At 48.7% G+C, this 26,830-nt stretch overlaps 1 pseudogene; it reads right to left on the reverse strand.

Moving 5' to 3' along the window:
* Positions 1-6,635: 6,635 nt before the first annotated feature.
* Positions 6,636-24,947, reverse strand: LOC121288404 (annotated as a pseudogene).
* Between the last annotated feature and the right edge of the window lie 1,883 nt (positions 24,948-26,830).

Raw genomic sequence — 26,830 nt, forward strand, 5'->3', positions numbered from 1 at the left:
CCTGTTTCTGCTTTTGCTTTTGCTGTTGCTGCTGTTGCTACTGTCGTTGCTGTCGTTGCTGTTCCTGCTGCAGCTTTTGATCCTCTTGCTGGTGTTGCATCTTTGGCTGTTATTGTTGCTCTTGCTGTTGCTGCTGATGCTGTTGCTGTTGCTGCTGCTGTTGCTCTTGTTGCTGTTCCTGTTGCTGTTGTTATTGCTTTTCCTGTTGTTGCAATTGCTGCTGCTGTTATGCTGCTGTTGCTGTTGCTGCTGCTGCTGTTACAATTCTTTTTGCTCATGTTGCTGCTGTTGTTGCTACTGTTCCTATTGCTGCTAATGCTGTTGCTGCTGTTCCTGTTGCTGTTGTTCCTGCTGCTGTTGCTGTTCCTGCTGCTGTGGCTTTTCCTGTTGCTGTTCCTGCTGTTATTGCTACTGCTACAATTGCAGAGGTTGTTGCTCCTAATGCTGTTGCTGCTCCTGCTGCTGCTGTTGCTGCTGTTGCTGCTGTTGTTGCTGCTGTAGATGCTGTTCCTATTGCTGCTGTTCCCATTGCTGCTGTTCCTGTAGCTGCTGCTGCTGCTGCTGCTGTTTTTGCATGTGCTGATCCTGTTGCTGCTGTTGCTTCTGCTGTTGCTGTTCCTATTGCTGCTGTTGCTGCTGTTGTTCCTGTTCCTATTGCTCCTTTTCCTGTTGCTGCTGTTGCTGTTCTTTTTGCTGTTGTTGCTTCTGTTGTTGCTGCAGTTGTTGTTGCTGCTGATGCTGTTGCTGTTGCTGCTGCTGTTGCTACTCTTCCTGTTGAAGTTTTTCCTCCTGCTGTTGTTGCTAATGCTATTATTGCAGCGGTTGTTGCTCCTAATGCTGTTGCTCTTCCTGTTGCTGCTGTTGCTGCTGCTGATTCTGTTCCTATTGCTGCTGTTTCTGTTGCAGTTGCTGCTGGTGCTGCTGCTGTTGCAGCTGTTGCTGCTACAATCGCTGCTGCTGTTTTTGGTGTTCAATTTGCTGTTATTGCTGATGCTGTTGCTGCTGTCCCGGCTGCAGCTGCTGTTGCTGTTGCTGCTGCTGTTGCTGCTGCTGTTGCAGCTGCTGCTGCTACAATTGATGCTGCTGTTTTTGCTGTTCCTATTGTTATTATTGCTGATGTTATTGCTGCTGCTGTTACTGTTCATGTTGCTGCTGTTCTAGCTGCAGCTGCTGTTGCTGATGTTCTTGCTGCTGCTGTTGCTGTTGCTATTTCTGCTGTTAATGCTGCTGCTCTGGTTCCACTTGCTGCTGTTGCTCCTGCTGTTGGTGCTTTTGCTGTTTTGCGATTGATGCTGCTGTAATTTCCCTATTGTTGCTGTTGTTTCTGCTGCTGCTTTTGTTGCTGTTGTTGCTGTTGCTGCTGCAGCTTTTGTTCCTCTTGCTGGTGTTGGTTCTTTGGCTGTTATTGTTGCTCTTGCTGTTGCTGCTGATGCTGTTGCTGTTGCTGCTGCTGTTGCTCTTGTTGCTGTTCCTGTTGCTGTTGCTATTGCTGTTCCTGTTGCAGTTGCTGCTGCTGCTGTTATGCTGCTGTTGCTGTTGCTGCTGCTGCTGTTACGATTCCTTTTACTCATGTTGCTGCTGTTGTTGCTGCTGTTCCTATTGCTGCTAATGCTGTTGCTGCTGTTCCTGTTGCTGTGGTTCCTGCTGCTGTTGCTGTTCCTGTTGCTGTTGCTGTTCCTGTTGCTGTTCCGGCTGTTGTTGCTACTGCTACAATTGCTGCGGTTGTTGCACCTAATGCTGTTGCTGTTCCTGTTGCTGCTGTTGCTGCTGTTGTTGCTGCTGTAGATGTTGTTCCTAAAGCTGCTGTTATTGTTGCTTTTCCCATTGTTGCTGACGCTGTTCCTATTGTTACTGTTGTTGCTGCTGCTTTTGTGGCTGCTGTTATTGCTGTTCCTGTTGCTGCGGTTGTTCCAGTTGCTGCTGTTGCAGCTTTGGCTGTTATTGTTGCTCTTGCTGTTGCTGCTAATGCTGTTGCTGCTGTTGCTGCTGTTCCTGTTGCTGCTGTTGTTGCTGTTGGTGTTGTTGCTGCAGATTTGACTGTTATTGTTGCTCTTGCTGTTGCTGCTGCTGTAGCTGCACCTGTTGCTTCTGTTGCTGTTGCTGCTGCTGTAGCTGGACCTGTTGCTGGTGTTGCTGTTGCTTTGCCCGCTGCTGTTGTTGTTCCTGCTTCTGCTGTTGCTGTTGCTGTTGTGTTGTTGTTGCTGTTACTATTGTTGTGGTTGTTGCTGCTATTGCTTTTTCAGTTGCTATTGCTGCTGCTGTTCCTGTAGCTGCTGCTGTTGCAACTGTTGATGCTGCTGTTGCTTATCCTGTTGCTGCTGTTGCTGCTGTTGTTCCTGTTCCTGTTGCTGCTGCAGCTGCTGCTGTTCCTGCGGTTATGCTGCTGTTGCTGTTGCTGATGCTGTTGCTGTTACTGATGTTCCTGTTGCTGCTGCTGTAGCTGCACCTGTTGCTGCTGTTGCTGTTGCTGTCCCTGCTGCTGTTGCTGTTCCTGCTTCTGCTGTTGCTGTTGCTGTTGTGTTGCTGTTGCTGTTGCCGTTGCTGCTGTTCCTGTAGCTGCTGCTGTTGCAACTGTTGATGCTGCTGTTGCTTATCCTGTTGCTGCTGTTGCTGCTGTCGTTCCTGTTCCTGTTGCTGCTGCTGCTGCTGCTGTTCCTGCTGTTATGCTGCTGTTGCTGTTGCTGATGCTGTTGCTGTTACTGCTGTTCCTGTTGCTGCTGCTGTAGCTGCACCTCTTGCTGCTTTTGCTGTTGCTGTCGCTGCTGCTGTTGCTGTTCCTGCTTCTGCTGTTGCTGTTGCTGTTGTGTTGTTGTTGCTGTTGCTGTTGCTGCTGTTCCTGTTGCTGCTGCTGTTGCTGCGCCTGTTTCTGCTTTTGCTTTTGCTGTTGCTGCTGTTGCTACTGTCGTTGCTGTCGTTGCTGTTCCTGCTGCAGCTTTTGATCCTCTTGCTGGTGTTGCATCTTTGGCTGTTATTGTTGCTCTTGCTGTTGCTGCTGATGCTGTTGCTGTTGCTGCTGCTGTTGCTCTTGTTGCTGTTCCTGTTGCTGTTGTTATTGCTTTTCCTGTTGTTGCAATTGCTGCTGCTGTTATGCTGCTGTTGCTGTTGCTGCTGCTGCTGTTACAATTCTTTTTGCTCATGTTGCTGCTGTTGTTGCTACTGTTCCTATTGCTGCTAATGCTGTTGCTGCTGTTCCTGTTGCTGTTGTTCCTGCTGCTGTTGCTGTTCCTGCTGCTGTGGCTTTTCCTGTTGCTGTTCCTGCTGTTATTGCTACTGCTACAATTGCAGAGGTTGTTGCTCCTAATGCTGTTGCTGCTCCTGCTGCTGCTGTTGCTGCTGTTGCTGCGGTTGTTGCTGCTGTAGATGCTGTTCCTATTGCTGCTGTTCCCATTGCTGCTGTTCCTGTAGCTGCTGCTGTTGCTGCTGTTGTTTTTGCATGTGCTGATCCTGTTGCTGCTGTTGCTTCTGCTGTTGCTGTTCCTATTGCTGCTGTTGCTGCTGTTGTTCCTGTTCCTATTGCTCCTTTTCCTGTTGCTGCTGTTGCTGTTCTTTTTGCTGTTGTTGCTTCTGTTGTTGCTGCAGTTGTTGTTGCTGCTGATGCTGTTGCTGTTGCTGCTGCTGTTGCTACTCTTCCTGTTGCAGTTTTTGCTGCTGCTGCTGAAGTTCCTGCTGTTGTTCCTAATGCTATTATTGCAGCGGTTGTTGCTCCTAATGCTGTTGCTCTTCCTGTTGCTGCTGTTGCTGCTGCTGATTCTGTTCCTATTGCTGCTGTTTCTGTTGCAGTTGCTGCTGGTGCTGCTGCTGTTGCAGCTGTTGCTGCTACAATCGCTGCTGCTGTTTTTGGTGTTCAAGTTGCTGTTATTGCTGATGCTGTTGCTGCTGTCCCGGCTGCAGCTGCTGTTGCTGTTGCTGTTGCTGCTGCTGTTGCTGCTGCAGCTTTTCTTCCTTTTGCTGTTTCTGCTGTTGCTGTTTCAGCTGTTGATGCTGCTGTTGCTGTTCCTATTGTTACTGTTGTTGCTGCTGCTTTTGTGGCTTCTGTTATTGCTGTTCCTGTTGCTGCTGTTGTTCCAGTTGCTGCTGTTGCAGCTTTGGCTGTTATTGTTGCTCTTGCTGTTGCTGCTGATGCTGTTGCTGCTGTTGCTGCTGTTCCTGTTGCTGCTGTTGTTGCTGTTGGTGTTGTTTCTGCAGATTTGACTGTTATTGTTGCTCTTGTTGTTGCTGCTGCTGTAGCTGCACCTGTTGCTTCTGTTGCTGTTGCTGCTGCTGTAGCTGCACCTGTTGCTGCTGTTGCTGTTGCTGTGCCCGCTGCTGTTGTTGTTCCTGCTTCTGCTGTTGCTGTTGCTGTTGTGTTGTTTTTGCTGATAATATTGCTGCGGTTGTTGCTGCTATTGCTTTCTCAGTTGCTATTGCTGCTGCTGTTCCTGTAGCTGCTGCTGTTGCAACTGTAGATGCTGCTGTTGCTTATCCTTTTGCTGCTGTTGCTGCTGTTGTTCCTGTTCCTGTTGCTGCTGCTGCTGCTGTTCCTGCTGTTATGCTGCTGTTGCTGTTGCTGAAGCTGTTGTTGTTACTGCTGTTCCTGTTGCTGCTGCTGTAGCTGCATCTGTTGCTGCTGTTGCTGTTGCTGTCCCTGCTGCTGTTGCTGTTCCTGCTTCTGCTGTTGCTGTTGCTGTTGTGTTGTTGTTGCTGTTGCTGCTGTTCCTGTTGCTGCTGCTGTTGCTGCGCTTGTTTCTGCTTTTGCTGTTGCTGTGCCTGCTGTTGTTGCAGTTCCTGCTTCTGCTGTTGCTGTTGCTGTTGTGTTTTTGCTGCTGCTGTTGCTGTTGTTGTTGCTGTTCCTGTCTTTGCTATTCCTGTTGCAACTGCTGTTGCTGTTGCTGTTGCTGCTCATACTGTTGCTGCTGCTATTGCTGCTGTTGCTACTCCTGTTGCTGCTTTTGCTGCTGCTGTTGCTGTTGTTGCTGTTGCTGTTGTTGCTGTTCCTCTTGCTGCTGTTGCTGCTGCTGTTGCTTCTGTAGATGCTGTTCCTATTGCTGCTGTTGTTGTTGCTTTTCCTATTGCTGCTGATGCTGTCGCTGTTGCTGTTGCTGTCGCTGCTGCTGTTGCTCTTGTTGCTGCTGTTGCTGCTGCTGTTGCAGCTGCTGCTGCTACAATTGATGCTGCTGTTTTTGCTGTTCCTATTGTTATTATTGCTGATGTTATTGCTGCTGCTGTTACTGTTCATGTTGCTGCTGTTCTAGCTGCAGCTGCTGTTGCTGATGTTCTTGCTGCTGCTGTTGCTGTTGCTATTTCTGCTGTTAATGCTGCTGCTCTGGTTCCACTTGCTGCTGTTGCTCCTGCTGTTGGTGCTTTTGCTGTTTTGCGATTGATGCTGCTGTAATTTTCCTATTGTTGCTGTTGTTGCTACTGCTGCTTTTGCTGCTGTTGTTGCTGTTGCTGCTGCAGCTTTTGTTCCTCTTGCTGGTGTTGGTTCTTTGGCTGTTATTGTTGCTCTTGCTGTTGCTGCTGATGCTGTTGCTGTTGCTGCTGCTGTTGCTCTTGTTGCTGTTCCTGTTGCTGTTGCTATTGCTGTTCCTGTTGCAGTTGCTGCTGCTGCTGTTATGCTGCTGTTGCTGTTGCTGCTGCTGCTGTTACGATTCCTTTTACTCATGTTGCTGCTGTTGTTGCTGCTGTTCCTATTGCTGCTAATGCTGTTGCTGCTGTTCCTGTTGCTGTGGTTCCTGCTGCTGTTGCTGTTCCTGTTGCTGTTGCTGTTCCTGTTGCTGTTCCGGCTGTTGTTGCTACTGCTACAATTGCTGCGGTTGTTGCACCTAATGCTGTTGCTGTTCCTGTTGCTGCTGTTGCTGCTGTTGTTGCTGCTGTAGATGTTGTTCCTATTGCTGCTGTTATTGTTGCTTTTCCCATTGTTGCTGACGCTGTTCCTATTGTTACTGTTGTTGCTGCTGCTTTTGTGGCTGCTGTTATTGCTGTTCCTGTTGCTGCGGTTGTTCCAGTTGCAGCTGTTGCAGCTTTGGCTGTTATTGTTGCTCTTGCTGTTGCTGCTAATGCTGTTGCTGCTGTTCCTGTTGCTGCTGTTGTCGCTGTTGGTGTTGTTGCTGCAGATTTGACTGTTATTGTTGCTCTTGCTGTTGCTGCTGCTGTAGCTGCACCTGTTGCTTCTGTTGCTGTTGCTGCTGCTGTAGCTGGACCTGTTGCTGGTGTTGCTGTTGCTGTGCCCGCTGCTGTTGTTGTTCCTGCTTCTGCTGTTGCTGTTGCTGTTGTGTTGTTGTTGCTGTTACTATTGTTGCGGTTGTTGCTGCTATTGCTTTTTCAGTTGCTATTGCTGCTGCTGTTCCTGTAGCTGCTGCTGTTGCAACTGTTGATGCTGCTGTTGCTTATCCTGTTGCTGCTGTTGCTGCTGTTGTTTCTGTTCCTGTTGCTGCTGCAGCTGCTGCTGTTCCTGCGGTTATGCTGCTGTTGCTGTTGCTGATGCTGTTCCTGTTACTGCTGTTCCTGTTGCTGCTGCTGTAGCTGCACCTGTTGCTGCTGTTGCTGTTGCTGTCCCTGCTGCTGTTGCTGTTCCTGCTTCTGCTGTTGCTGTTGCTGTTGTGTTGTTGTTGCTGTTGCCGTTGCTGCTGTTCCTGTAACTGCTGCTGTTGCAACTGTTGATGCTGCTGTTGCTTATCCTGTTGCTGCTGTTGCTGCTGTCGTTCCTGTTCCTGTTGCTGCTGCTGCTGCTGCTGTTCCTGCTGTTATGCTGCTGTTGCTGTTGCTGATGCTGTTGCTGTTACTGCTGTTCCTGTTGCTGCTGCTGTAGCTGCACCTGTTGCTGCTTTTGCTGTTGCTGTCCCTGCTGCTGTTGCTGTTCCTGCTTCTGCTGTTGCTGTTGCTGTTGTGTTGTTGTTGCTGTTCCTATTGTTACTGTTGTTGCTGCTGCTTTTGTGGCTTCTGTTATTGCTGTTCCTGTTGCTGCTGTTGTTGCTGTTGGTGTTGTTTCTGCAGATTTGACTGTTATTGTTGCTCTTGCTGTTGCTGCTGCTGTAGCTGCACCTGTTGCTTCTGTTGCTGTTGCTGCTGCTGTAGCTGCACCTGTTGCTGGTGTTGCTGTTGCTGTGTCCGCTGCTGTTGTTGTTCCTGCTTCTGCTGTTGCTGTTGCTGTTGTGTTGTTTTTGCTGATAATATTGCTGCGGTTGTTGCTGCTATTGCTTTCTCAGTTGCTATTGCTGCTGCTGTTCCTGTAGCTGCTGCTGTTGCAACTGTAGATGCTGCTGTTGCTTATCCTTTTGCTGCTGTTGCTGCTGTTGTTCCTGTTCCTGTTGCTGCTGCTGCTGCTGTTCCTGCTGTTATGCTGCTGTTGCTGTTGCTGAAGCTGTTGCTGTTACTGCTGTTCCTGTTGCTGCTGCTGTAGCTGCATCTGTTGCTGCTGTTGCTGTTGCTGTCCCTGCTGCTGTTGCTGTTCCTGCTTCTGCTGTTGCTGTTGCTGTTGTGTTGTTGTTGCTGTTGCTGTTGCTGCTGTTCCTGTTGCTGCTGCTGTTGCTGCGCTTGTTTCTGCTTTTGCTGTTGCTGTGCCTGCTGTTGTTGCAGTTCCTGCTTCTGCTGTTGCTGTTGCTGTTGTGTTTTTGCTGCTGCTGTTGCTGTTGTTGTTGCTGTTCCTGTTGCTGCTATTCCTGTTGCAACTGCTGTTGCTGTTGCTGTTGCTGCTCATACTGTTGCTGCTGCTATTGCTGCTGTTGCTACTCCTGTTGCTGCTTTTGCTGCTGCTGTTGCTGTTGTTGCTGTTGCCGTTGTTGCTGTTCCTCTTGCTGCTGTTGCTGCTGCTGTTCCTTCTGTAGATGCTGTTCCTATTGCTGCTGTTGTTGTTGCTTTTCCTATTGCTGCTGATGCTGTTGCTGTTGCTGTTGCTGTCGCTGCTGCTGTTGCTCTTGTTGCTGCTGTTGCTGCTGCTGTTGCAGCTGCTGCTGCTACAATTGATGCTGCTGTTTTTGCTGTTCCTATTGTTATTATTGCTGATGTTATTGCTGCTGCTGTTACTGTTCATGTTGCTGCTGTTCTAGCTGCAGCTGCTGTTGCTGATGTTCTTGCTGCTGCTGTTGCTGTTGCTATTTCTGCTGTTAATGCTGCTGCTCTGGTTCCACTTGCTGCTGTTGCTCCTGCTGTTGGTGCTTTTGCTGTTTTGCGATTGATGCTGCTGTAATTTTCCTATTGTTGCTGCTGCTGCTGCTGTTGCTCTTGTTGCTGTTCCTGTTGCTGTTGTTATTGCTGTTCCTGTTGTCACAATTGCTGCTGCTGCTGTTATGCTGCTGTTGCTGTTGCTGCTGTTGCTGTTACAATTCTTTTAGCTCATGTTGCTGCTGTTGTTGCTACTGTTCCGATTGCTGCTAATGCTGTTGCTGCTGTTCCTGTTGCTGTTATTCCTGCTGCTGTTGCTATTCCTGCTGCTGTTGCTGTTCCTGTTGCTGTTCCTGCTATTGTTGCTCCTGCTACAATTGCTGCGGTTGTTGCTCCTAATGCTGTTGCTGTTCCTGTTGCTGCTGTTGCTGCTGTCGTTGCTGTCGTTGCTGTTCCTGCTGCAACTTTTGTTCCTCTTGCTGGTGTTGCATCTTTGGCTGTTATTGTTGCTCTTGCTGTTGCTGCTGGTGCTGCTGCTGTTGCTGCTGCTGCTGCTACAATCGCTGCTGCTATTTTTGGTATTCAAGTTGCTGTTATTGCTGATGCTGTTGCTGCTGTTCCGGCTGCAGCTGCTGTTGCTGTTGCTGTTGCTGCTGCTGTTGCTGCTGCAGCTTTTCTTGCTTTTGCTGTTTCTGCTGTTGCTGTTTCAGCTGTTGATGCTGCTGTTGCTGTTCCTATTGTTACTGTTGTTGCTGCTGCTTTTGTGGCTGCTGTTATTGCTGTTCCTGTTGCTGCTGTTGTTCCAGTTGCTGCTGTTGCAGCTTTGGCTGTTATTGTTGCTCTTGCTGTTGCTGCTGATGCTGTTGCTGCTGTTGCTGCTGTTCCTGTTGCTGCTGTTGTTGCTGTTCGTGTTGATGCTGCAGATTTGACTGTTATTGTTGCTCTTGCTTTTGCTGCTGCTGTAGCTGCACCTGTTGCTTCTGTTGCTGTTGCTGCTGCTGTTGCTGCTGCAGCTTTTCTTGCTTTTGCTGTTTCTGCTGTTGCTGTTTCAGCTGTTGCTGCTGCTGTTGCTCTTCCTGCTGCTCTTGCTGTTCCTGCTGTTGTTGCTACTGCTACAATTGCTGCGGTTGTTGCTCCTAATGCTGTTGCTGTTCCTGTTCCTGCTGTTGCTGCTGCTGTTGCTTCTGTAGATGCTGTTCCTATTGCTGCTGTTATTGTTGCTTTTCCTATTGCTGCTGATGCTGTCGCTGTTGCTGTTGCTGTCGCTTCTGCTGTTGCTCTTGTTGCTGCTGTTGCTGCTGCTATTTCTGCTGTTAATGCTGCTGCTCTGGTTCCACTTGCTGCTGTTGCTCCTGCTGTGGGTGCTTTTGCTGTTTTGCGATTGATGCTGCTGTAATTTTCCTATTGTTGCTGTTGTTGCTGCTTCTGCTTTTGCTGCTGCTGTTGTTGCTGTTGCTGCTGCAGCTTTTGTTCCTCTTGCTGGTGTTGGTTCTTTGGCTGTTATTGTTGCTCTTGCTGTTGCTGCTGATGCTGTTGCTGTTGCTGCTGCTGTTGCTCTTGTTGCTGTTCCTGTTGCTGTTGCTATTGCTGTTCCTGTTGCAGTTGCTGCTGCTGCTGTTATGCTGCTGTTGCTGTTGCTGCTGCTGCTGTTACGATTCCTTTTGCTCATGTTGCTGCTGTTGTTGCTGCTGTTCCTATTGCTGCTAATGCTGTTGCTGCTGTTCCTGTTGCTGTGGTTCCTGCTGCTGTTGCTGTTCCTGTTGCTGTTGCTGTTCCTGTTGCTGTTCCGGCTGTTGATGCTACTGCTACAATTGCTGCGGTTGTTGCTCCTAATGCTGTTGCTGTTCCTGTTGCTGCTGTTGCTGCTGTTGTTGCTGCTGTAGATGTTGTTCCTATTGATGCTGTTATTGTTGCTTTTCCAATTGTTGCTTATGCTGTCGCTGTTGCTGTTGCTGCTGTTGCTGTCACCACTGTGGTTGCTCTTGTTGCTGCTGTTGCTGCTGCTGTTGCAGCTGCTGCTGCTACAATTGATGCTGCTGTTTTTGCTGTTCCTATTGTTATTATTGCTGATGATATTGCTGCTGTTGTTACTGTTCCTGTTGCTGCTGTTCCAGCTGCAGCTGCTGTTGCTGTTGTTCTTGCTGCGGATGTCGCTGTTGCTATTTCTGCTGTTAATGCTGCTGCTGTGGGTCAAATTGCTGCTGTTGCTCCTGCTGTTGTTGCTGTTGCTGTTTCTGCAATTGATGCTGCTGTAATGTTCATATGGTTGTTGTTGTTGCTGCTGCTGCTGTTGTTGCTATTCCTGCTGCAGCGTTTGTTCCTCTTCCTGGTGTTGCAGCTTTGGCTGTTATTGTTGCTCTTGCTGTTGCTGCTGATGCTGTTGCTGTTGCTGCTGCTGTTGCTCTTGTTGCTGTTCCTGTTGCTGTTGTTATTGCTGTTCCTGTTGTCACAATTGCTGCTGCTGCTGTTATGCTGCTGTTGCTGCTGCTGCTGTTGCTGTTACGATTCTTTTAGCTCATTTTGCTGCTGTTGTTGCTACTGTTCCGATTGCTGCTAATGCTGTTGCTGCTGTTCCTGTTGCTGTTGTTCCTGCTGCTGTTGCTATTCCTGCTGCTGTTGCTGTTCCTGTTGCTGTTCCTGCTATTGTTGCTCCTGCTACAATTGCTGCGGTTGTTGCTCCTAATGCTGTTGCTGTTCCTGTTGCTGCTGTTGCTGCTGTCGTTGCTGTCGTTGCTGTTCCTGCTGCAACTTTTGTTCCTCTTGCTGGTGTTGCATCTTTGGCTGTTATTGTTGCTCTTGCTGTTGCTGCTGGTGCTGCTGCTGTTGCTGCTGCTGCTGCTACAATCGCTGCTGCTATTTTTGGTATTCAAGTTGCTGTTGTTGCTGATGCTGTTGCTGCTGTTCCGGCTGCAGCTGCTGTTGCTGTTGCTGTTGCTGCTGCTGTTGCTGCTGCAGCTTTTCTTGCTTTTGCTGTTTCTGCTGTTGCTGTTTCAGCTGTTGATGCTGCTGTTGCTGTTCCTATTGTTACTGTTGCTGCTGCTGCTTTTGTGGCTGCTGTTATTGCTGTTCCTGTTGCTGCTGTTGTTCCAGTTGCTGCTGTTGCAGCTTTGGCTGTTATTGTTGCTCTTGCTGTTGCTGCTGATGCTGTTGCTGCTGTTGCTGCTGTTCCTGTTGCTGCTGTTGTTGCTGTTCGTGTTGATGCTGCAGATTTGACTGTTATTGTTGCTCTTGCTTTTGCTGCTGCTGTAGCTGCACCTGTTGCTTCTGTTGCTGTTGCTGCTGCTGTTGCTGCTGCAGCTTTTCTTGCTTTTGCTGTTTCTGCTGTTGCTGTTTCAGCTGTTGCTGCTGCTGTTGCTCTTCCTGCTGCTCTTGCTGTTCCTGCTGTTGTTGCTACTGCTACAATTGCTGCGGTTGTTGCTCCTAATGCTGTTGCTGTTCCTGTTCCTGCTGTTGCTGCTGCTGTTGCTTCTGTAGATGCTGTTCCTATTGCTGCTGTTATTGTTGCTTTTCCTATTGCTGCTGATGCTGTCGCTGTTGCTGTTGCTGTCGCTTCTGCTGTTGCTCTTGTTGCTGCTGTTGCTGCTGCTATTTCTGCTGTTAATGCTGCTGCTCTGGTTCCACTTGCTGCTGTTGCTCCTGCTGTTGGTGCTTTTGCTGTTTTGCGATTGATGCTGCTGTAATTTTCCTATTGTTGCTGTTGTTGCTGCTTCTGCTTTTGCTGCTGCTGTTGTTGCTGTTGCTGCTGCAGCTTTTGTTCCTCTTGCTGGTGTTGGTTCTTTGGCTGTTATTGTTGCTCTTGCTGTTGCTGCTGATGCTGTTGCTGTTGCTGCTGCTGTTGCTCTTGTTGCTGTTCCTGTTGCTGTTGCTATTGCTGTTCCTGTTGCAGCTGTTGCTGCTGCTGTTATGCTGCTGTTGCTGTTGCTGCTGCTGCTGTTACGATTCCTTTTGCTCATGTTGCTGCTGTTGTTGCTGCTGTTCCTATTGCTGCTAATGCTGTTGCTGCTGTTCCTGTTGCTGTGGTTCCTGCTGCTGTTGCTGTTCCTGTTGCTGTTGCTGTTCCTGTTGCTGTTCCGGCTGTTGATGCTACTGCTACAATTGCTGCGGTTGTTGCTCCTAATGCTGTTGCTGTTCCTGTTGCTGCTGTTGCTGCTGTTGTTGCTGCTGTAGATGTTGTTCCTATTGATGCTGTTATTGTTGCTTTTCCAATTGTTGCTTATGCTGTCGCTGTTGTTGTTGCTGCTGCTGCTGTTGCTGCTGTTGTTGCTATTCCTGCTGCATCTTTTGTTCCACTTCCTGGTTTTGCAGCTTTGGCTGTTATTGTTGCTCTTGCTGTTGCTGCTGATGCTGTTGCTGCTGCTGTTGCTCTTGTTGCTGTTCCTGTTGCTGTTGTTATTGCTGTTCCTGTTGTCACAATTGCTGCTGCTGCTGTTATGCTGCTGTTGCTGTTGCTGCTGTTGCTGTTACAATTCTTTTAGCTCATGTTGCTGCTGTTGTTGCTACTGTTCCGATTGCTGCTAATGCTGTTGCTGCTGTTCCTGTTGCTGTTATTCCTGCTGCTGTTGCTATTCCTGCTGCTGTTGCTGTTCCTGTTGCTGTTCCTGCTATTGTTGCTCCTGCTACAATTGCTGCGGTTGTTGCTCCTAATGCTGTTGCTGTTCCTGTTGCTGCTGTTGCTGCTGTCGTTGCTGTCGTTGCTGTTCCTGCTGCAACTTTTGTTCCTCTTGCTGGTGTTGCATCTTTGGCTGTTATTGTTGCTCTTGCTGTTGCTGCTGGTGCTGCTGCTGTTGCTGCTGTTGCTGTCACCACTGTGGTTGCTCTTGTTGCTGCTGTTGCTGCTGCTGTTGCAGCTGCTGCTGCTACAATTGATGCTGCTGTTTTTGCTGTTCCTATTGTTATTATTGCTGATGTTATTGCTGCTGTTGTTACTGTTCCTGTTGCTGCTGTTCCAGCTGCAGCTGCTGTTGCTGGTGTTCTTGCTGCGGATGTCGCTGTTGCTATTTCTGCTGTTAATGCTGCTGCTGTGGGTCAAATTGCTGCTGTTGCTCCTGCTGTTGTTGCTGTTGCTGTTTCTGCAATTGATGCTGCTGTAATGTTCATATTGCTGCTGTTGTTGCTGCTGCTGCTGTTGTTGCTATTCCTGCTGCAGCGTTTGTTCCTCTTCCTGGTGTTGCAGCTTTGGCTGTTATTGTTGCTCTTGCTGTTGCTGCTGATGCTGTTGCTGTTGCTGCTGCTGTTGCTCTTGGTGCTGTTCCTGTTGCTGTTGTTATTGCTGTTCCTGCTGTCACAATTGCTGCTACTGCTGTTATGCTGCTGTTGCTGCTGCTGCTGTTGCTGTTACGATTCTTTTAGCTCATTTTGCTGCTGTTGTTGCTACTGTTCCGATTGCTGCTAATGCTGTTGCTGCTGTTCCTGTTGCTGTTGTTCCTGCTGCTGTTTCTATTCCTGCTGCTGTTGCTGTTCCTGCTATTGTTGCTCCTGCTACAATTGCTGCGGTTGTTGCTCCTAATGCTGTTGCTGTTCCAGTTGCTGCTGTTGCTGCTGTCGTTGCTGTTCCTGCTGCAGCTTTTGTTCCTCTTGCTGGTGTTGCATCTTTGGCTGTTATTGTTGCTCTTGCTGTTGCTGCTGATGCTGTTGCTGTTGCTGCTGCTGTTGCTCTTGTTGCTGTTCCTGTTGCTGTTGTTATTGCTTTTCCTGTTGTTGCAATTGCTGCTGCTGTTATGCTGCTGTTGCTGTTGCTGCTGCTGCTGTTACGATTCATTTTGCTCATGTTGCTGCTGTTGTTGCTACTGTTCCTATTGCTGCTAATGCTGTTGCTGCTGTTCCTGTTGCTGTTGTTCCTGCTGCTGTTGCTGTTCCTGCTGCTGTTGCTGTTCCTGTTGCTGTTCCTGCTGTTATTGCTACTGCTACAATTGCCGTAGTTGTTGCTCCTAATGCTGTTGCTGTTCCTGCTGCTGCTGTTGCTGCTGTTGCTGCTGTTGTTGCTGCTGTAGATGCTGTTCCTATTGCTGCTGTTCCCATAGCTGCTGTTCCTGTAGCTGCTGCTGTTGCTGCTGTTGTTTTTGCATGTGCTGATCCTGTTGCTGCTGTTGCTTCTGCTGTTGCTGTTCCTATTGCTGCTGTTGCTGCTGTTGTTCCTGTTCCTATTGCTCCTTTTCCTGTTGCTGCTGTTGCTGTTCTTTTTGCTGTTGTTGCTTCTGTTGTTGCTGCTTTTGCTGTTGCTGCTGATGCTGTTGCTGTTGCTGCTGCTGTTGCTACTGTTCCTGTTGCAGTTATTGCTGCTGCTGCTGAAGTTCCTGCTGTTGTTGCTACTGCTATTATTGCAGCGGTTGTTGCTCCTAATGCTGTTGCTGTTCCTGTTGCTGCTGTTGCTGCTGCTGATTCTGTTCCTATTGCTGCTGTTTCTGTTGCAGTTGCTGCTGGTGCTGCTGCTGTTGCAGCTTTTGATGCTACAATCGCTGCTGCTGTTTTTGGTGTTCAAGTTGCTGTTATTGCTGATGCTGTTGCAGCTGTTCCGGCTGCAGCTGCTGTTGCTGTTGCTGTTGCTGCAGCTGTTGCTGCTGCAGCTTTTCTTGCTTTTGCTGTTTCTGCTGTTGCCGTTTCAGCTGTTGATGCTGCTGTTGCTGTTCCTATTGTTACTGTTGTTGCTGCTGCTTTTGTGGCTGCTGTTATTGCTGTTCCTGTTGCTGCTGTTGTTCCAGTTGCTGCTGTTGCAGCTTTGGCTGTTATTGTTGCTCTTGCTGTTGCTGCTGATGCTGTTGCTGCTGTTGCTGCTGTTCCTGTTGCTGCTGTTGTTGCTGTTGGTGTTGTTGCTGCAGATTTGACTGTTATTGTTGCTCTTGCTGTTGCTGCTGCTGTAGCTGCACCTGTTGCTTCTGTTGCTGTTGTTATGCTGCTGTTGCTGTTGCTGCTTCTGCTGTTACGATTCCTTTTGCTCATGTTGCTGCTGTTGTTGCTGCTGTTCCTATTGCTGCTAATGCTGTTGCTGCTGTTCCTGTTGCTGTGGTTCCTGCTGCTGTTGCTGTTCCTGTTGCTGTTGCTGTTCCTGTTGCTGTTCCGGCTGTTGATGCTACTGCTACAATTGCTGCGGTTGTTGCTCCTAATGCTGTTGCTGTTCCTGTTGCTGCTGTTGCTGCTGTTGTTGCTGCTGTAGATGTTGTTCCTATTGATGCTGTTATTGTTGCTTTTCCAATTGTTGCTTATGCTGTCGCTGTTGCTGTTGCTGCTGTTGCTGTCACCACTGTGGTTGCTCTTGTTGCTGCTGTTGCTGCTGCTGTTGCAGCTGCTGCTGCTACAATTGATGCTGCTGTTTTTGCTGTTCCTATTGTTATTATTGCTGATGATATTGCTGCTGTTGTTACTGTTCCTGTTGCTGCTGTTCCAGCTGCAGCTGCTGTTGCTGTTGTTCTTGCTGCGGATGTCGCTGTTGCTATTTCTGCTGTTAATGCTGCTGCTGTGGGTCAAATTGCTGCTGTTGCTCCTGCTGTTGTTGCTGTTGCTGTTTCTGCAATTGATGCTGCTGTAATGTTCATATTGTTGCTGTTGTTGCTGCTGCTGCTGTTGTTGCTATTCCTGCTGCAGCGTTTGTTCCTCTTCCTGGTGTTGCAGCTTTGGCTGTTATTGTTGCTCTTGCTGTTGCTGCTGATGCTGTTGCTGTTGCTGCTGCTGTTGCTCTTGTTGCTGTTCCTGTTGCTGTTGTTATTGCTGTTCCTGTTGTCACAATTGCTGCTGCTGCTGTTATGCTGCTGTTGCTGCTGCTGCTGTTGCTGTTACGATTCTTTTAGCTCATTTTGCTGCTGTTGTTGCTACTGTTCCGATTGCTGCTAATGCTGTTGCTGCTGTTCCTGTTGCTGTTGTTCCTGCTGCTGTTGCTATTCCTGCTGCTGTTGCTGTTCCTGTTGCTGTTCCTGCTAATGTTGCTCCTGCTACAATTGCTGCGGTTGTTGCTCCTAATGCTGTTGCTGTTCCTGTTGCTGCTGTTGCTGCTGTCGTTGCTGTCGTTGCTGTTCCTGCTGCAACTTTTGTTCCTCTTGCTGGTGTTGCATCTTTGGCTGTTATTGTTGCTCTTGCTGTTGCTGCTGGTGCTGCTGCTGTTGCTGCTGCTGCTGCTACAATCGCTGCTGCTATTTTTGGTATTCAAGTTGCTGTTGTTGCTGATGCTGTTGCTGCTGTTCCGGCTGCAGCTGCTGTTGCTGTTGCTGTTGCTGCTGCTGTTGCTGCTGCAGCTTTTCTTGCTTTTGCTGTTTCTGCTGTTGCTGTTTCAGCTGTTGATGCTGCTGTTGCTGTTCCTATTGTTACTGTTGCTGCTGCTGCTTTTGTGGCTGCTGTTATTGCTGTTCCTGTTGCTGCTGTTGTTCCAGTTGCTGCTGTTGCAGCTTTGGCTGTTATTGTTGCTCTTGCTGTTGCTGCTGATGCTGTTGCTGCTGTTGCTGCTGTTCCTGTTGCTGCTGTTGTTGCTGTTCGTGTTGATGCTGCAGATTTGACTGTTATTGTTGCTCTTGCTTTTGCTGCTGCTGTAGCTGCACCTGTTGCTTCTGTTGCTGTTGCTGCTGCTGTTGCTGCTGCAGCTTTTCTTGCTTTTGCTGTTTCTGCTGTTGCTGTTTCAGCTGTTGCTGCTGCTGTTGCTCTTCCTGCTGCTCTTGCTGTTCCTGCTGTTGTTGCTACTGCTACAATTGCTGCGGTTGTTGCTCCTAATGTTGTTGCTGTTCCTGTTCCTGCTGTTGCTGCTGCTGTTGCTTCTGTAGATGCTGTTCCTGTTGCTGCTGTTATTGTTGCTTTTCCTATTGCTGCTGATGCTGTCGCTGTTGCTGTTGCTGTCGCTTCTGCTGTTGCTCTTGTTGCTGCTGTTGCTGCTGCTATTTCTGCTGTTAATGCTGCTGCTCTGGTTCCACTTGCTGCTGTTGCTCCTGCTGTTGGTGCTTTTGCTGTTTTGCGATTGATGCTGCTGTAATTTTCCTATTGTTGCTGTTGTTGCTGCTTCTGCTTTTGCTGCTGCTGTTGTTGCTGTTGCTGCTGCAGCTTTTGTTCCTCTTGCTGGTGTTGGTTCTTTGGCTGTTATTGTTGCTCTTGCTGTTGCTGCTGATGCTGTTGCTGTTGCTGCTGCTGTTGCTCTTGTTGCTGTTCCTGTTGCTGTTGCTATTGCTGTTCCTGTTGCAGTTGCTGCTGCTGCTGTTATGCTGCTGTTGCTGTTGCTGCTGCTGCTGTTACGATTCCTTTTGCTCATGTTGCTGCTGTTGTTGCTGCTGTTCCTATTGCTGCTAATGCTGTTGCTGCTGTTCCTGTTGCTGTGGTTCCTGCTGCTGTTGCTGTTCCTGTTGCTGTTGCTGTTCCTGTTGCTGTTCCGGCTGTTGATGCTACTGCTACAATTGCTGCGGTTGTTGCTCCTAATGCTGTTGCTGTTCCTGTTGCTGCTGTTGCTGCTGTTGTTGCTGCTGTAGATGTTGTTCCTATTGATGCTGTTATTGTTGCTTTTCCAATTGTTGCTTATGCTGTCGCTGTTGCTGTTGCTGCTGTTGCTGTCACCACTGTGGTTGCTCTTGTTGCTGCTGTTGCTGCTGCTGTTGCAGCTGCTGCTGCTACAATTGATGCTGCTGTTTTTGCTGTTCCTATTGTTATTATTGCTGATGTTATTGCTGCTGTTGTTACTGTTCCTGTTGCTGCTGTTCCAGCTGCAGCTGCTGTTGCTGTTGTTCTTGCTGCGGATGTCGCTGTTGCTATTTCTGCTGTTAATGCTGCTGCTGTGGGTCAAATTGCTGCTGTTGCTCCTGCTGTTGTTGCTGTTGCTGTTTCTGCAATTGATGCTGCTGTAATGTTCATATTGTTGCTGTTGTTGCTGCTGCTGCTGTTGTTGCTATTCCTGCTGCAGCGTTTGTTCCTCTTCCTGGTGTTGCAGCTTTGGCTGTTATTGTTGCTCTTGCTGTTGCTGCTGATGCTGTTGCTGTTGCTGCTGCTGTTGCTCTTGTTGCTGTTCCTGTTGCTGTTGTTATTGCTGTTCCTGTTGTCACAATTGCTGCTACTGCTGTTATGCTGCTGTTGCTGCTGCTGCTGTTGCTGTTACGATTCTTTTAGCTCATTTTGCTGCTGTTGTTGCTACTGTTCCGATTGCTGCTAATGCTGTTGCTGCTGTTCCTGTTGCTGTTGTTCCTGCTGCTGTTTCTATTCCTGCTGCTGTTGCTGTTCCTGCTATTGTTGCTCCTGCTACAATTGCTGCGGTTGTTGCTCCTAATGCTGTTGCTGTTCCTGTTGCTGCTGTTGCTGCTGTCGTTGCTGTTCCTGCTGCAGCTTTTGTTCCTCTTGCTGGTGTTGCATCTTTGGCTGTTATTGTTGCTCTTGCTGTTGCTGCTGATGCTGTTGCTGTTGCTGCTGCTGTTGCTCTTGTTGCTGTTCCTGTTGCTGTTGTTATTGCTTTTCCTGTTGTTGCAATTGCTGCTGCTGTTATGCTGCTGTTGCTGTTGCTGCTGCTGCTGTTACGATTCATTTTGCTCATGTTGCTGCTGTTGTTGCTACTGTTCCTATTGCTGCTAATGCTGTTGCTGCTGTTCCTGTTGCTGTTGTTCCTGCTGCTGTTGCTGTTCCTGCTGCTGTTGCTGTTCCTGTTGCTGTTCCTGCTGTTATTGCTACTGCTACAATTGCCGTAGTTGTTGCTCCTAATGCTGTTGCTGTTCCTGCTGCTGCTGTTGCTGCTGTTGCTGCTGTTGTTGCTGCTGTAGATGCTGTTCCTATTGCTGCTGTTCCCATAGCTGCTGTTCCTGTAGCTGCTGCTGTTGCTGCTGTTGTTTTTGCATGTGCTGATCCTGTTGCTGCTGTTGCTTCTGCTGTTGCTGTTCCTATTGCTGCTGTTGCTGCTGTTGTTCCTGTTCCTATTGCTCCTTTTCCTGTTGCTGCTGTTGCTGTTCTTTTTGCTGTTGTTGCTTCTGTTGTTGCTGCTTTTGCTGTTGCTGCTGATGCTGTTGCTGTTGCTGCTGCTGTTGCTACTGTTCCTGTTGCAGTTATTGCTGCTGCTGCTGAAGTTCCTGCTGTTGTTGCTACTGCTATTATTGCAGCGGTTGTTGCTCCTAATGCTGTTGCTGTTCCTGTTGCTGCTGTTGCTGCTGCTGATTCTGTTCCTATTGCTGCTGTTTCTGTTGCAGTTGCTGCTGGTGCTGCTGCTGTTGCAGCTTTTGATGCTACAATCGCTGCTGCTGTTTTTGGTGTTCAAGTTGCTGTTATTGCTGATGCTGTTGCAGCTGTTCCGGCTGCAGCTGCTGTTGCTGTTGCTGTTGCTGCAGCTGTTGCTGCTGCAGCTTTTCTTGCTTTTGCTGTTTCTGCTGTTGCCGTTTCAGCTGTTGATGCTGCTGTTGCTGTTCCTATTGTTACTGTTGTTGCTGCTGCTTTTGTGGCTGCTGTTATTGCTGTTCCTGTTGCTGCTGTTGTTCCAGTTGCTGCTGTTGCAGCTTTGGCTGTTATTGTTGCTCTTGCTGTTGCTGCTGATGCTGTTGCTGCTGTTGCTGCTGTTCCTGTTGCTGCTGTTGTTGCTGTTGGTGTTGTTGCTGCAGATTTGACTGTTATTGTTGCTCTTGCTGTTGCTGCTTCTGTAGCAGCACCTGTTGCTTCTGTTGCTGTTGCTGCTGCTGTAGCTGCACCTGTTGCTGGTGTTGCTGTTGCTGTGCCCGCTGCTGTTGTTGTTCCTGCTTCTGCTGTTGCTGTTGCTGTTGTGTTGTTTTTGCTGTTACTATTGCTGCGGTTGTTGCTGCTATTGCTTTTTCAGTTGCTATTGCTGCTGCTGTTCCTGTAGCTGCTGCTGTTGCAACTTTTGATGCTGCTGTTGCTTATCCTTTTGCTGCTGTTGCTGCTGTTGTTCCTGTTCCTCTTGCTGCTGCTGCTGCTGTTCCTGCTGTTAAGCTGCTGTTGCTGTTGCTGATGCTGTTGCTGTCACTGCTGTTCCTGTTGCTGCTGCTGTAGCTGCACCTGTTGCTGCTGTTGCTGTTGCTGTCCCTGCTGCTGCTGCTGTTCCTGCTTCTGCTGTTGCTGTTGTGTTGTTGTTGCTGTTGCTGTTGCTGCTGTTCCTGTTGCTGCTGCTGTTGCTGCGCCTGTTTCTGCTTTTGCTGTTGTTGTGCCTGATGTTGTTGCAGTTCCTGCTTCTTCTGTTGCTATTGCTGTTGTGTTTTTGCTGCTGCTGTTGCTGTTGTTGTTGCTGTTCCTGTTGATGCTATTCCTGTTGCAACTGCTGTTGCTGTTGCTGTTGCTGCTCATACTGTTGCTGCTGCTATTGCTGCTGTTGCTACTCCTGTTGCTGCTTTTGCTGCTGCTGTTGCTGTTGTTGCTGTTGCTGTTGTTGCTGTTCCTTTTGCTGTTGTTGCTGCTGCTGTTGCTCTTCCTGCTGCTCTTGCTGTTCCTGCTGTTGTTGCTACTGCGACAATTGCTGCGGCTGTTGCTCCTAATGCTCTTGCTCTTCCTGTTGCTGCTGTTACTGCTGCTTTTGCTGCTGTTGTTGCTGTTCCTGCTGCAGCTTTTTTTCCTCTTGCTGGTGTTGGTTCTTTGGCTGTTATTGTTGCTCTTGCTGTTGCTGCTGATGCTGTTGCTGTTGCTGCTGCTGTTGCTCTTGTTGCTGTTCCTGTTGCTGTTGCTATTGCTGTTCCAGTTGTTGCAGTTGCTGCTGCTGCTGTTATGCTGCTGTTGCTGTTGCTGCTGCTGCTGTTACGATTCTTTTAGCTCATGTTGCTGCTGTTGTTGCTGCTGTTCCTATTGCTGCTAATGCTGTTGCTGCTGTTCCTATTGCTGCTAATGCTGTTGCTGCTGTTCCTGTTGCTGTGGTTCCTGCTGCTGTTGCTGTTCCTGCTGCTGTTGCTGTTCCTGTTGCTGTTCCGGCTCTTGTTGCTACTGCTACAATTTTGCGGTTGTTGCTCCTAATGCTGTTGCTGTTCCTGTTGCTGCTGTTGCTGCTGTTGTTGCTGCTGTAGATGTTATTCCTATTGATGCTGTTATTGTTGCTTTTCCTATTATTGCTGAAGCTGTCACTGTTGCTGTTGCTGCTGTTGCTGTCGCCACTGCATTGCTCTTGTTGCTGCTGTTTCTGCTGCTGTTGCAGCTGCTGCTGCTACAATTGATGCTGCTATTTTTGCTGTTCCTATTGTTATTATTGCTGATGTTATTGCTGCTGTTGTTACTGTGCCTGTTCCTGCAGTTCCAGCTGCAGCTGCTGTTGCTGTTGTTCTTGTTGCTGATGTCGCTGTTGCTATTTCTGCTGTTAATGCTGCTGCTGTGGTTCCACTTGCTGCGGTTTCTCCTGCTGTTGCTGCTGTTGATTTTTCTGCGATTGATGCTGCTGTAATGTTCCTATTGTTGCTGTTGCTGCTGCTGCTGCTGTTGCTGCTGTTGTTGCTGTTCCAGCTGCAGCTTTTATTCCTCTTGCTGGTGTTGCAGCTTTGGCTGTTGTTTTTGCTGTTGCTGTTGCTGCTGATGCTGTTGCTGTTGCTGCTGCTGTTGCTCTTGTTGCTGTTCCTGTTGCTGTTGCTGTTGCTGTTCTTGTTGCTGTTCCGGCTGTTGTTGCTACTGCTACAATTGCTGCGGTTGTTGCTCCTAATGCTGTTGCTGTACCTGTTGCTGCTGTTGCTGCTGTTCTTGCTGCTGTAGATTTTCCTACTGCTGCTGTTATTGTTGCTTTTCCCATTGTTGCTTATGCTGTCACTGTTGCTGTTGCTGCTGTTGCTGTCGACACTGCGGTTGCTCTTGTTGCTGCTGTTGCTGCTGCTGTTGCAGCTGCTGCTGCTACAATTGATGCTGCCGTTTTTGCTGTTCCTATTGTTATTATTGCTGATGTTATTGCTGCTGTTGTTACTGTTCCTGTTGCTGCTGTTCCAGGTGCAGCTGCTGTTGCTGTTGTTCTTGCTGCTGATGTCGCTGCTGCTATTTCTGCTGTTAATGCTGCTGCTGTGGTTCACCTTGCTTCTTTTGCTCCTGCTGTTGGTGCTTTTGCTGTTTCTGCAATTGATGCTGCAGTAATGTTCCTATGGTTACTGTTGTTGCTGCTGCTGCTGTTGCTGCTGTTGTTGCTATTCCTGCTGCATCTTTTGTTCCACTTCCTGGTTTTGCAGCTTTGGCTGTTATTGTTGCTCTTGCTGTTGCTGCTGATGCTGTTGCTGCTGCTGTTGCTCTTGTTGCTGTGCCTGTTGCTGTTGTTATTGCTGTTCCTGTTGTCACAATTGCTGCTGCTGCTGTTATGCTGCTGTTGCTGTTGCTGCTGTTGCTGTTACAATTCTTTTAGCTCATGTTGCTGCTGTTGTTGCTACTGTTCCGATTGCTGCTAATGCTGTTGCTGCTGTTCCTGTTGCTGTTATTCCTGCTGCTGTTGCTATTCCTGCTGCTGTTGCTGTTCCTGTTGCTGTTCCTGCTATTGTTGCTCCTGCTACAATTGCTGCGGTTGTTGCTCCTAATGCTGTTGCTGTTCCTGTTGCTGCTGTTGCTGCTGTCGTTGCTGTTCCTGCTGCAACTTTTGTTCCTCTTGCTGGTGTTGCATCTTTGGCTGTTATTGTTGCTCTTGCTGTTGCTGCTGGTGCTGCTGCTGTTGCTGCTGCTGCTGCTACAATCGCTGCTGCTATTTTTGGTATTCAAGTTGCTGTTATTGCTGCTGCTGTTGCTGCTGTTCCGGCTGCAGCTGCTGTTGCTGTTGCTGTTGCTGCTGCTGTTGCTGCTGCAGCTTTTCTTGCTTTTGCTGTTTCTGCTGTTGCTGGTTCAGCTGTTGATGCTGCTGTTGCTGTTCCTATTGTTACTGTTGTTGCTGCTGCTTTTGTGGCTGCTGTTATTGCTGTTCCTGTTGCTGCTGTTGTTCCAGTTGCTGCTGTTGCAGCTTTGGCTGTTATTGTTGCTCTTGCTGTTGCTGCTGATGCTGTTGCTGCTGTTGCTGCTGTTCCTGTTGCTGCTGTTGTTGCTGTTCGTGTTGATGCTGCAGATTTGACTGTTATTGTTGCTCTTGCTTTTGCTGCTGCTGTAGCTGCACCTGTTGCTTCTGTTGCTGTTGCTGCTGCTGTTGCTGCTGCAGCTTTTCTTGCTTTTGCTGTTTCTGCTGTTGCTGTTTCAGCTGTTGCTGCTGCTGTTGCTCTTCCTGCTGCTCTTGCTGTTCCTGCTGTTGTTGCTACTGCTACAATTGCTGCGGTTGTTGCTCCTAATGCTGTTGCTGTTCCTGTTCCTGCTGTTGCTGCTGCTGTTGCTTCTGTAGATGCTGTTCCTATTGCTGCTGTTATTGTTGCTTTTCCTATTGCTGCTGATGCTGTCGCTGTTGCTGTTGCTGTCGCTTCTGCTGTTGCTCTTGTTGCTGCTGTTGCTGCTGCTATTTCTGCTGTTAATGCTGCTGCTCTGGTTCCACTTGCTGCTGTTGCTCCTGCTGTTGGTGCTTTTGCTGTTTTGCGATTGATGCTGCTGTAATTTTCCTATTGTTGCTGTTGTTGCTGCTTCTGCTTTTGCTGCTGCTGTTGTTGCTGTTGCTGCTGCAGCTTTTGTTCCTCTTGCTGGTGTTGGTTCTTTGGCTGTTATTGTTGCTCTTGCTGTTGCTGCTGATGCTGTTGCTGTTGCTGCTGCTGTTGCTCTTGTTGCTGTTCCTGTTGCTGTTGCTATTGCTGTTCCTGTTGCAGTTGCTGCTGCTGCTGTTATGCTGCTGTTGCTGTTGCTGCTGCTGCTGTTACGATTCCTTTTGCTCATGTTGCTGCTGTTGTTGCTGCTGTTCCTATTGCTGCTAATGCTGTTGCTGCTGTTCCTGTTGCTGTGGTTCCTGCTGCTGTTGCTGTTCCTGTTGCTGTTGCTGTTCCTGTTGCTGTTCCGGCTGTTGATGCTACTGCTACAATTGCTGCGGTTGTTGCTCCTAATGCTGTTGCTGTTCCTGTTGCTGCTGTTGCTGCTGTTGTTGCTGCTGTAGATGTTGTTCCTATTGATGCTGTTATTGTTGCTTTTCCAATTGTTGCTTATGCTGTCGCTGTTGCTGTTGCTGCTGTTGCTGTCACCACTGTGGTTGCTCTTGTTGCTGCTGCTTTTGCAGCTGCTGCTGCTACAATTGATGCTGCTGTTTTTGCTGTTCCTATTGTTATTATTGCTGATGTTATTGCTGCTGTTGTTACTGTTCCTGTTGCTGCTGTTCCAGCTGCAGCTGCTGTTGCTGTTGTTCTTGCTGCGGATGTCGCTGTTGCTATTTCTGCTGTTAATGCTGCTGCTGTGGGTCAAATTGCTGCTGTTGCTCCTGCTGTTGTTGCTGTTGCTGTTTCTGCAATTGATGCTGCTGTAATGTTCATATTGTTGCTGTTGTTGCTGCTGCTGCTGTTGTTGCTATTCCTGCTGCAGCGTTTGTTCCTCTTCCTGGTGTTGCAGCTTTGGCTGTTATTGTTGCTCTTGCTGTTGCTGCTGATGCTGTTGCTGTTGCTGCTGCTGTTGCTCTTGTTGCTGTTCCTGTTGCTGTTGTTATTGCTGTTCCTGTTGTCACAATTGCTGCTGCTGCTGTTATGCTGCTGTTGCTGCTGCTGCTGTTGCTGTTACGATTCTTTTAGCTCATTTTGCTGCTGTTGTTGCTACAGTTCCGATTGCTGCTAATGCTGTTGCTGCTGTTCCTGTTGCTGTTGTTCCTGCTGCTGTTGCTATTCCTGCTGCTGTTGCTGTTCCTGTTGCTGTTCCTGCTATTGTTGCTCCTGCTACAATTGCTGCGGTTGTTGCTCCTAATGCTGTTGCTGTTCCTGTTGCTGCTGTTGCTGCTGTCGTTGCTGTTCCTGCTGCAGCTTTTGTTCCTCTTGCTGGTGTTGCATCTTTGGCTGTTATTGTTGCTCTTGCTGTTGCTGCTGATGCTGTTGCTGTTGCTGCTGCTGTTGCTCTTGTTGCTGTTCCTGTTGCTGTTGTTATTGCTTTTCCTGTTGTTGCAATTGCTGCTGCTGTTATGCTGCTGTTGCTGTTGCTGCTGCTGCTGTTACGATTCTTTTTGCTCATGTTGCTGCTGTTGTTGCTACTGTTCCTATTGCTGCTAATGCTGTTGCTGCTGTTCCTGTTGCTGTTGTTCCTGCTGCTGTTGCTGTTCCTGCTGCTGTTGCTGTTCCTGTTGCTGTTCCTGCTGTTATTGCTACTGCTACAATTGCCGTAGTTGTTGCTCCTAATGCTGTTGCTGTTCCTGCTGCTTCTGTTGCTGCTGTTGCTGCTGTTGTTGCTGCTGTAGATGCTGTTCCTATTGCTGCTGTTCCCATAGCTGCTGTTCCTGTAGCTGCTGCTGTTGCTGCTGTTGTTTTTGCATGTGCTGATCCTGTTGCTGCTGTTGCTTCTGCTGTTGCTGTTCCTATTGCTGCTGTTGCTGCTGTTGTTCCTGTTCCTATTGCTCCTTTTCCTGTTGCTGCTGTTGCTGTTCTTTTTGCTGTTGTTGCTTCTGTTGTTGCTGCTTTTGCTGTTGCTGCTGATGCTGTTGCTGTTGCTGCTGCTGTTGCTACTGTTCCTGTTGCAGTTTTTGCTGCTGCTGCTGAAGTTCCTGCTGTTGTTGCTACTGCTATTATTGCAGCGGTTGTTGCTCCTAATGCTGTTGCTGTTCCTGTTGCTGCTGTTGCTGCTGCTGATTCCGTTCCTATTGCTGCTGTTTCTGTTGCAGTTGCTGCTGGTGCTACTGCTGTTGCAGCTTTTGATGCTACAATCGCTGCTGCTGTTTTTGGTGTTCAAGTTGCTGTTATTGCTGATGCTGTTGCTGCTGTTCCGGCTGCAGCTGCTGTTGCTGTTGCTGTTGCTGCTGCTGTTGCTGCTGCAGCTTTTCTTGCTTTTGCTGTTTCTGCTGTTGCTGTTTCAGCTGTTGATGCTGCTGTTGCTGTTCCTATTGTTACTGTTGTTGCTGCTGCTTTTGTGGCTGCTGTTATTGCTGTTCCTGTTGCTGCTGTTGTTCCAGTTGCTGCTGTTGCAGCTTTGGCTGTTATTGTTGCTCTTGCTGTTGCTGCTGATGCTGTTGCTGCTGTTGCTGCTGTTCCTGTTGCTGCTGTTGTTGCTGTTGGTGTTGTTGCTGCAGATTTGACTGTTATTGTTGCTCTTGCTGTTGCTGCTGCTGTAGCTGCACCTGTTGCTTCTGTTGCTGTTGCTGCTGCTGTAGCTGCACCTGTTGCTGGTGTTGCTGTTGCTGAGCCCGCTGCTGTTGTTGTTCCTGCTTCTGCTGTTGCTGTTGCTGTTGTGTTGTTTTTGCTGTTACTATTGCTGCAGTTGTTGCTGCTATTGCTTTTTCAGTTGCTATTGCTGCTGCTGTTCCTGTAGCTGCTGCTGTTGCAACTGTTGATGCTGCTGTTGCTTATCCTTTTGCTGCTGTTGCTGCTGTTGTTCCTGTTCCTCTTGCTGCTGCTGCTGCTGTTCCTGCTGTTAACCTGCTGTTGCTGTTGCTGATGCTGTTGCTGTCACTGCTGTTCCTGTTGCTGCTGCTGTAGCTGCACCTGTTGCTGCTGTTGCTGTTGCTGTCCCTGCTGCTGTTGCTGTTCCTGCTTCTGCTGTTGCTGTTGTGTTGTTGTTGCTGTTGCTGTTGCTGCTGTTCCTGTTGCTGCTGCTGTTGCTGCGCCTGTTTCTGCTTTTGCTGTTGTTGTGCCTGCTGTTGTTGCAGTTCCTGCTTCTTCTGTTGCTATTGCTGTTGTGTTTTTGCTGCTGCTGTTGCTGTTGTTGTTGCTGTTCCTGTTGCTGCTATTCCTGTTGCAACTGCTGCTGCTGTTGCTGTTGCTGCTCATACTGTTGCTGCTACTATTGCTGCTGTTGCTACTCCTGTTGCTGCTTTTGCTGCTGCTGTTGCTGTTGTTGC

The sequence above is a fragment of the Carcharodon carcharias genome, chromosome 15 (assembly GCF_017639515.1).
Source record: "Carcharodon carcharias isolate sCarCar2 chromosome 15, sCarCar2.pri, whole genome shotgun sequence".
NCBI lineage: Eukaryota > Metazoa > Chordata > Chondrichthyes > Lamniformes > Lamnidae > Carcharodon > Carcharodon carcharias.